This window comes from Heptranchias perlo, chromosome 12 (genome assembly GCF_035084215.1).
Source record: "Heptranchias perlo isolate sHepPer1 chromosome 12, sHepPer1.hap1, whole genome shotgun sequence".
NCBI lineage: Eukaryota > Metazoa > Chordata > Chondrichthyes > Hexanchiformes > Hexanchidae > Heptranchias > Heptranchias perlo.
The window spans coordinates 64,387,117-64,394,616 of record NC_090336.1 but is presented as its reverse complement, the minus strand read 5'-3'; the positions used below and the strand labels follow the sequence as shown (position 1 = coordinate 64,394,616).

Genomic DNA, 7,500 nt, shown 5'->3' with positions numbered 1-7,500 from the left:
CCCGCCCCGCCCTGGGATTAACGTGACAATGGACAGGGCCCAGTCAGGGAGCAGCTTGAGAGACGTCTTTCAATAGGCGCTTCTGAAACATTAACGCCTTGTTTCTTTCGACAGTTTAACCAGCCTTTAACACGCCTTGTGTTTTTATTTCCCATTTCCAGCCAGCCAGCCAGCCAGCCAGCCAGCCAGCCGAGCCGAGCCAGCATCTGCAGTATTTTTTTTGATTGGTCTTGCCTGCCGTGGAATGAATGTTTCAACACGAGCTGCTGATTGTCAGCACCTCACCTCTTTCTCAATTGGCCGTTGCAATCTCACTCGCTCGCTCATTGTGAGACACGTCACGTCACTAGTTTTACTCAAAGAGGTTTCCTTCCACGGCAGTTCGTTAGTGACTGAGACTGACTGACGGAGGTCCGTTGAGACACAACCCTCCCCCATCTGATTGGTGGCCTACTGGCAAATTTACCAATCTGTCAAGCAATCCTGGCAAGAAAGGAAAAAACGGCAACTTCTTTAAACTCATCCACTGTTGCAATTAGAAACGGTGGCAAAAAATGTGGCCAGAGTGGGAGAGAACGGCAGTGCTTCGAGACTGCTTTCAACACCGGCAGCCAGAGAACAAAGAGGGAGGGCAAACAGGACCCGAGATCAATTCGCATCGAGCGCGGTATCGCTTCTCGGCCTTTTGGCTAAGATCGAGCGTGTTCCTTTTCGGGCTTATTTGGATCTGAGCGGACTGGAACGCTGGCCGCGACCTCGTGCGCTCGCAAAGTGCGGACTTTGCTGTGATTGGTCGTTTGTGTGCTGGCTCCGCCCCTAAATTTGCATAAGGACCAAATCAACACTGCAATGGCAGGGAAGGGTTCCTGGTGAAAGCAGTCCTGCCACTGACATGACAATGGACAGGGCCCGGCAGCTTGAGGCACATCTTTCTTTCAATAAGCAAGTTCTTTTTAAAAAAGTTTCCTTCCACAGCAGCTCTGAGTGTGAGAGAGAGAGAGAGAGAGAGACACTGACTGACTGATACTGATACTGACACCGACACACACACACACATATTATTTATTATTATTTTAAACGACAAAGGTGTTCAGAAGGAAGTCCTGGGGGGAAGGCAGGCAGGGAGGGACGGACACAGGGAAGTCCGCACAAAACAGGTCCCCTGGAACCTCTGACCCAGAAAAACGGGTTCCTGGTGAAAGCAGTCCTGCCATTAACATGACAATGGACAGGGCCCGGCAGCTTGAGACACATCTTTCTTTCAATAAGCAAGTTCTTTTTTAAAAAGTTTCCTTCCACAGCAGCTCTGAGTGAGAGAGAGAGAGAGAGAGAGACACTGACTGACTGACTGATACTGACACCGACACACACACACACACACACACATATTATTTATTAATATTTTTAATTGATTTTTAGAACAGGGAGATGGAATAGGGGCTTGCTCCGTCCACTCCACGCATCGACCCAGTATTGCAGTGTTTCTGGGAACGGTGCAGCTCCCCGTGGGGAGATATTCAAAAGGAAAAACAGCTCTTTCCCAGTGTCTCTGTGTGTGTGTGTGTGTGTGTGTGTGTATTATTACTGAGAATAAAGCTGATATCTCTCTCTCTCTCTCTCTCTCTCACTCAGAGCTGCTGTGGAAGGAAACCTTTTTAAAAAGAACTTTCTCAGCTCAGTGGTATTTTTTTCTTCTCCAAGGCTGAGTGCCGCTCGCACGTAGCGATATAATTCAAAGTGCAAAATAACTTGGCGTCGTTGACTTGAAACAAGCAGGGTCTGCTTCCAAATGAAAGCTGCGCTCCCGAACTGGACTGACTGTCTGTCTGTCTGTCTGTCTGTTTGTCAAGGGGTGGAAAAGGCGGCGGTGGTGGTGAGGGTGGAGCATTACGCACAGGAGGGGAGACTTTCTTTCAGAGGTGCCAATTAATCTGCAGCAGAAAGTCATCCCCCCCGACCGGGATTCGAAGCCCGGTCCTGACCACGAGACCACCGGGGAGAGCTGCCTCAAGTCCCTGAGGGACCTGGACACGAGGCCGAATACACACGCACGCCTGCTGCACTGGCAGCAGCGACCAGCAGGGGGCTGACCGGCTGATCCTTCCCTTTCACAGGCAGGCTTTTGGCCCTCGCTCAAACGACAAAGGTGTTCAGAAGGAAGTCCTGGGGGGAAGGCAGGCAGGGAGGGACGGACACAGGGAAGTCCGCACAAAACAGGTCCCCTGGAACCTCTGACCCAGAAAACCGGGTTCCTGGTGAAAGCAGTCCTGCCATTGACAGGAGAATGGACAGGGCCCGGCAGCTTGAGACACATCTTTCTTTCAATAAGCAAGTTCTTTTTAAAAAAGTTTCCTTCCACAGCAGCTCTGAGTGAGAGAGAGAGAGAGAGAGAGAGAGAGACACTGACTGACTGACTGATACTGACACCGACACACACACACACACACACACACACACACACACACACACATATTATTTATTATTATTTTTAATTAATTTTTGGAACAGGGAGATGGACTAGGGGCTTGCTCTGTCCACTCCACGCATCGACCCAGTATTGCAGTGTTTCTGGGAACGGTGCAGCTCCCCGTGGGGAGATATTCAAAAGGAAAAACAGCTCTTTCCCAGTGTCTGTGTGTGTGTGTGTGTGTGTGTGTTTTATTACTGAGAATAAAGCTGATATCTCTCTCTCTCTCTCTCTCTCTCTCTTACACTCAGAGCTGCTGTGGAAGGAAACCGTTTTAAAAAGACCTTTCTCAGCTCAGTGGTATTTTTTTCTTCTCCAAGGCTGAGTGCCGCTCGCACGTAGCGATATAATTCAAAGTGCAAAATAACTTGGCGTCGTTGACTTTAAACAAGCAGGGTCTGCTTCCAAATGAAAGCTGCGCTCCCGAACTGGACTGACTGACTGTCTGTCTGTCTGTCTGTTTGTCAAGGGGTGGAAAAGGTGGCGGTGGTGGTGAGGGTGGAGCTTTACGCTCAGGAGGGGAGACTTTCTTTCAGAGGTGCCAATTAATCTGCAGCAGAAAGCCATCCCCCCCGACCGGGATTCGAAGCCCGGTCCTGACCACGAGACCACCGGGGAGAGATGCCTCAAGTCCCTGAGGGACCTGGACACGAGGCCGAATACACACGCACGCCTGCTGCACTGGCAGCAGCGACCAACAGGGGGCTGACCGGCTGATCCTTCCCTTTCACAGGCAGGCTTTTGGCCCTCGCTGAAACGACAAAGGTGTTCAGAAGGAAGTCCTGGGGGGAAGGCAGGCAGGGAGGGACGGACACAGGGAAGTCCGCACAAAACAGGTCCCCTGGAACCTCTGACCCACAAAACCGGGTTCCTGGTGAAAGCAGTCCTGCCATTGACAGGACAATGGACAGGACCCGGCAGCTTGAGACACATCTTTCTTTCAATAAGCAAGTTCTTTTTAAAAAAGTTTCCTTCCACAGCAGCTCTGAGTGAGAGAGAGAGAGAGAGAGAGAGAGAGAGAGACACTGACTCACTGACTGACACCGACACACACACACACACACACACATATTATTTATTATTATTTTAAACGACAAAGGTGTTCAGAAGGAAGTCCTGGGGGGAAGGCAGGCAGGGAGGGACGGACACAGGGAAGTCCGCACAAAACAGGTCCCCTGGAACCTCTGACCCAGAAAACCGGGTTCCTGGTGAAAGCAGTCCTGCCATTGACATGACAATGGACAGGGCCCGGCAGCTTGAGACACATCTTTCTTTCAATAAGCAAGTTCTTTTTAAAAAAGTTTCCTTCCACAGCAGCTCTGAGTGAGAGAGAGAGAGAGAGAGAGAGAGAGAGACTGACTGACTGACTGATACTGACACCGACACACACACACACACACACATATTATTTATTATTATTTTAAACGACAAAGGTGTTCAGAAGGAAGTCCTGGGGGGAAGGCAGGCAGGGAGGGACGGACACAGGGAAGTCCGCACAAAACAGGTCCCCTGGAACCTCTGACCCAGAAAACCGGGTTCCTGGTGAAAGCAGTCCTGCCCCGCCCTGCCATTAACATGACAATGGACAGGGCCCGGACCAGGCGCAGCGGACGGTAGCGAGCAGTCGGAGGGTGAAAATCCGCCAGTGGGTGAAAAGGAGAGCCGTGCGGTGAGAGGAGGCGGAAAGCGGTTCGCAGACTTTCGCTGTACCTCCGGCGGGCAGCGCCGCACCTCCGAGCGCTCGGTACCGTCCGCTGCGCCTCGTCCTGCCGCACGCGACGAGCCGTCCCCGGAGGAAATCGGCCTCGGCCTTCCTGAGATATCAGTCTCCAGGTGGGACAGAAAAACCGGGGGCCCCCGGCTCGCTTTCGGCGGCCCGCTAGTCGACTTCCCGTCGTGCGAACGCGATCCTTCCGGTACCTTTCGGTGCCCCTTGCCCGACTCTAGCTCCGGTGGTAAAGCGGAGTCGGTCGGTCTGACGGCCGCCGAGTTAGCAGGCGGAAAGCGGTTTGCAGCCTTTCGCTGTACCTCCGGCGGGCAGCGCCGCACCTCCGAGCGCTCGGTACCGTCCGCTGCGCCTCGTCCTGCCGCACGCGACGAGCCGTCCCCGGAGGAAATCGGCCTCGGCCCTCCTGAGATATCAACCTCCATACGGGCGTCACAAATCAGTGGACATGGTCAGCTGCAAAGCAGTGTCATTACAACCTTTCATAAACGACAGGGCAGCACTGCACTGCACCGCACTGCACTGCACCCCACACTACATCACACTTGCCTGCCTGCCTGCCTGCCTGCCTGCCGGCCTGCCGCTGCCTACTCTCACCAGCGGACCAAAGTGAGGATAACACCCCGAAGCAAGCATCTCCCTTGCCGCCCACCAGCCCACACCAATCCCCTTGCCTGCCTCCCACAAATTCCACCAGCGAGGCAAAGTGAAAATCAACCCCCAAAAAACGCACTCCACACCGGCCATCGCCCGCTATACACCCCCCCTGGGGCGAATATTAAGCCCGAGAACACCGACTGTAACCAACCGCAGTGAAAAGTTGAAGTGGCAACTCATTAACCAGATTTACACTTGGCAACTCATAAACCAAATGAACAAAAAATCTGGTTAATGAGTTGCCCAAAATAAATCTGGTTAATGAGTTGCCACTTCAACTTTTCACTGCGGTTGGTTACAGTCGGTGTTCTCGGGCTTAATATTCACCCCGGGGGGGGGGGGGTGGGTGATTCTGGGGGTAGTGTCCGGGAGGGTGAGCCTTTTATTCGGCAGGAGGCGTGTGGGGAAATCATCAACCTGTCAGACGATGAGTTGTCACAAACGCCATTGCTTAATGAAAGCTGCGCTCCCGAACTGGACTGACTGTCTGACTGTCTGTCTGTCCGTTTGTCAAGGGGAGGAAAAGGCGGTGGTGGTGGTGAGGGTGGAGCTTTACGCTCAGGAGGGGAGACTTTCCTTCATGCCAATTAATCTGCAGCAGAAAGTCATCCCCCCCCGACTGGGATTCGAAGCCCGGTCCTGACCACGAGACCACCGGGGAGAGCTGCCTCAAGTCCCTGAGGGACCTGGACACGAGGCCGAGGACACACGCACGCCTGCTGCACTGGCAGCAGCGACCAGCAGGGGGCTGACCGGCTGATCCTTCCCTTTCACAGGCAGGCTTTTGGCCCTCGATTAAACGACAAAGGTGTTCAGAAGGAAGTCCTGGGGGGGAGGGAGGGAGGCAGGGAAATCAGCACAAAGCAGGTCCCCTGGAATCTCACACCTGCGTCCCAGAAAACAGGTCTCCTGGTCAAAGCAGTCCTGCCCCGTCCTGCCATTAACGTGACAATGGACAGGGCCCCGGCAGCTTGAGACACATCTTTTTTTCAATATGCAAGTTCTTTTTAAAAAGGTTTCCTTCCACAGCAGCTCTGAGTAAGAGTGAGAGAGAGAGAGAGAGAGAGAGAGACACTGACTGACACTGACACTGACACTGACACACACACACACACACACACACACACACACACCGTCTCCCATCCGATTGGTGGACTATGGGATTGAAAATCGAACTTTGAGTTTCAATGCAGGGGGGAGAGCGCGAACGCAGCCCCTCCCAACTACCACACGCGCGTTGTTGTTGTTGTAATATAGAACTGCAAGTTGCCGTTGTCGTGGTCGTTTCGAATCAGCACAAAGTAGGTGCCTCCCTGGAATGTCACACCTGCGTCCCAGAAAACAGGTCTCCCGGTCAAAGCAGTCCCGCCCCGCCCTGGGATTAACGTGACAATGGACAGGGCCCAGTCAGGGAGCAGCTTGAGAGACGTCTTTCAATAGGCGCTTCTGAAACATTAACGCCTTGTTTCTTTCGACAGTTTAACCAGCCTTTAACACGCCTTGTGTTTTTATTTCCCATTTCCAGCCAGCCAGCCAGCCAGCCAGCCAGCCAGCCGAGCCGAGCCAGCATCTGCAGTATTTTTTTTGATTGGTCTTGCCTGCCGTGGAATGAATGTTTCAACACGAGCTGCTGATTGTCAGCACCTCACCTCTTTCTCAATTGGCCGTTGCAATCTCACTCGCTCGCTCATTGTGAGACACGTCACGTCACTAGTTTTACTCAAAGAGGTTTCCTTCCACGGCAGTTCGTTAGTGACTGAGACTGACTGACGGAGGTCCGTTGAGACACAACCCTCCCCCATCTGATTGGTGGCCTACTGGCAAATTTACCAATCTGTCAAGCAATCCTGGCAAGAAAGGAAAAAACGGCAACTTCTTTAAACTCATCCACTGTTGCAATTAGAAACGGTGGCAAAAAATGTGGCCAGAGTGGGAGAGAACGGCAGTGCTTCGAGACTGCTTTCAACACCGGCAGCCAGAGAACAAAGAGGGAGGGCAAACAGGACCCGAGATCAATTCGCATCGAGCGCGGTATCGCTTCTCGGCCTTTTGGCTAAGATCGAGCGTGTTCCTTTTCGGGCTTATTTGGATCTGAGCGGACTGGAACGCTGGCCGCGACCTCGTGCGCTCGCAAAGTGCGGACTTTGCTGTGATTGGTCGTTTGTGTGCTGGCTCCGCCCCTAAATTTGCATAAGGACCAAATCAACACTGCAATGGCAGGGAAGGGTTCCTGGTGAAAGCAGTCCTGCCACTGACATGACAATGGACAGGGCCCGGCAGCTTGAGGCACATCTTTCTTTCAATAAGCAAGTTCTTTTTAAAAAAGTTTCCTTCCACAGCAGCTCTGAGTGTGAGAGAGAGAGAGAGAGAGAGACACTGACTGACTGATACTGATACTGACACCGACACACACACACACATATTATTTATTATTATTTTAAACGACAAAGGTGTTCAGAAGGAAGTCCTGGGGGGAAGGCAGGCAGGGAGGGACGGACACAGGGAAGTCCGCACAAAACAGGTCCCCTGGAACCTCTGACCCAGAAAAACGGGTTCCTGGTGAAAGCAGTCCTGCCACTGACATGACAATGGACAGGGCCCGGCAGCTTGAGACACATCTTTCTTTCAATAAGCAAGTTCTTTTTTAAAA

The 7,500-nt window shown here is 52.6% G+C and overlaps 2 pseudogenes; both read left to right on the top strand.

Annotated features, from left to right (window-relative positions):
• Nucleotides 1-1,387: 1,387 nt before the first annotated feature.
• On the top strand, nt 1,388-1,504 carry LOC137329743 (U2 spliceosomal RNA; annotated as a pseudogene).
• A 967-nt stretch (nt 1,505-2,471) lies between these two features.
• On the top strand, nt 2,472-2,588 carry LOC137329823 (U2 spliceosomal RNA; annotated as a pseudogene).
• Nucleotides 2,589-7,500: the final 4,912 nt, after the last annotated feature.